Raw genomic sequence first — 2,307 nt, 5'->3', positions numbered from 1 at the left:
TACCTAATCGATTGCCTTGATACCATAATTGGCAGTCCACGTTTAAATTACAGCAGAAAGCTCTCTGAAGGCGATGGAAAGACCAATTAATAACCGAGACTCGAAGTTACAAGGAAACAAAGCGTAGGGCTATCGATCGTGGAAGACACCAAGTCGACTACACCGGTTAATTTTCGTTCCAGTTAAAGACTTCGCTCAACTGACGCATCGCAAAGCCGATAGTACTGAATAATTAAGACACGACATGAAACTCGGAGCTTTTCAACAGGTAGTGCGATGCGATCCGTCTACATCGGTTGATATTACTGAAGAACAAAGCATGGTTCAAAATGGCTCTGAGCACTATGGGACTGAACTTCTAAGGTCATCTGTCCTCCAGAACTCAGAACTACTTAAACCTAGCTAACCTAAGGGCATCACACACATCCATGCCCGAGGAACGATTCGAACCTGCGACCGAAGCGGTCGCGCGGTTCCAGACTGTAGCGCCTAGAACCGCTCGACCATCACGGCCGGCTAACAAAGCATGTGTACAAAGTGTTAAGGAACACACGAAACTATTGGAATCTAGTCACGAATATTACTGGAAAAGAATAATTGAGCGTTGCTGATACTTTCGTACCTAATAACTCCTTCAGTGACACGAAGCAACCTGACGTGTGCTACAATCATGTTTCAAGGGAACACCCACACTCACAAATCGGGGACTGTAGAGAGAGAGGGTCTAAGGAAAACAGCCCCTGGTCGTCCGGGGACTGAAGGGGAGGGAATGGCGCTGATGAGATAGCCAATCAAATAAAACAGATAAACATGGAAAGGTCAGGATTCGCGTCACGCTCTTTTACTTGGCATCTATGGAGCGCAAACTGGGATGTTGGACTGTAAATTGGAAGGTTCGTATTGCTACGCTCTGAGGGAATGAAATTCCTCTGATGGAGTGCGGCACATTTGAAAATACACACCCACACTTCCTTATCGTGCAGATAAAGAAATCAGCACCTGGTAACTGAAAATAAAAAGGCCACTGATCGCTAGCGAATTAAATTAAAAGCACCCGATCGTATTCGTTTCTGCGGCATCGGCATATGTTGAAAATATGAAACATAGCAACGATACTGTGAAATAAGCAAGTGAAGAAATAATTACGAATGGGGACGAAATACGTATCCATTTCACTGTTTTTTATTACTCTCTAATTGTTATCTAGGGAATCACTGTTTGCAGCGAAAATTTGGTAATTGTGAATTGCTTACCGTTACGATTCAGTGATAGTATTAATATTTATGTGTCGTCGTCGAGTTGTACTCCGGTGTTGTTTTGCAAACACGAGGATATCCTATCTCCGGCGTTTCCGAGGAAACTTCACCACCTGAATTACATTATGTGTTGGTTGTGTGAGTATACTGTATATATAGTGTTTCCATCCGCCACTGTATGTTTTTCGGTTGTGTTTTGTTTGTGTTGTGGTGCCTGTATGCGGCTTGATACTCTTTTTGTTTGTTACATGTTTGCGTGTGTTACTGTGTGTGCTATGGCGTGCTCTAGGAAATAGCGGTAAACTTTGAGTTGAGAGAATACTAAATGATACACTCCTGGAAATGGAAAAAAGAACACATTGACGCCGGTGTGTCAGACCCACCATACTTGCTCCGGACACTGCGAGAGGGCTGTACAAGCAATGATCACACGCACGGCACAGCGGACACACCAGGAACCGCGGTGTTGGCCGTCGAATGGCGCTAGCTGCGCAGCATTTGTGCACCGCCGCCGTCAGTGTCAGCCAGTTTGCCGTGGCATACAGAGCTCCATCGCAGTCTTTAACACTGGTAGCATGCCGCGACAGCGTGGACGTGAACCGTATGTGCAGTTGACGGACTTTGAGCGAGGGCGTATAGTGGGCATGCGGGAGGCCGGGTGGACGTACCGCCGAATTGCTCAACACGTGGGGCGTGAGGTCTCCACAGTACATCGATGTTGTCGCCAGTGGTCGGCGGAAGGTGCACGTGCCCGTCGACCTGGGACCGGACCGCAGCGACGCACGGATGCACGCAGAGACCGTAGGATCCTACGCAGTGCCGTAGGGGACCGCACCGCCACTTCCCAGCAAATTAGGGACACTGTTGCTCCTGGGGTATCGGCGAGGACCATTCGCAACCGTCTCCATGAAGCTGGGCTACGGTCCCGCACACCGTTAGGCCGTCTTCCGCTCACGCCCCAACATGGTGCAGCCCGCCTCCAGTGGTGTCGCGACAGGCGTGAATGGAGGGACGAATGGAGACGTGTCGTCTTCAGCGATGAGAGTCGCTT

The sequence above is a fragment of the Schistocerca nitens genome, chromosome 2, assembly GCF_023898315.1.
Source record: "Schistocerca nitens isolate TAMUIC-IGC-003100 chromosome 2, iqSchNite1.1, whole genome shotgun sequence".
In the NCBI taxonomy this organism is placed as follows: domain Eukaryota; kingdom Metazoa; phylum Arthropoda; class Insecta; order Orthoptera; family Acrididae; genus Schistocerca; species Schistocerca nitens.
The sequence above is the reverse complement of the archived record's forward strand: the minus strand, read 5'-3'. Positions refer to the sequence as shown.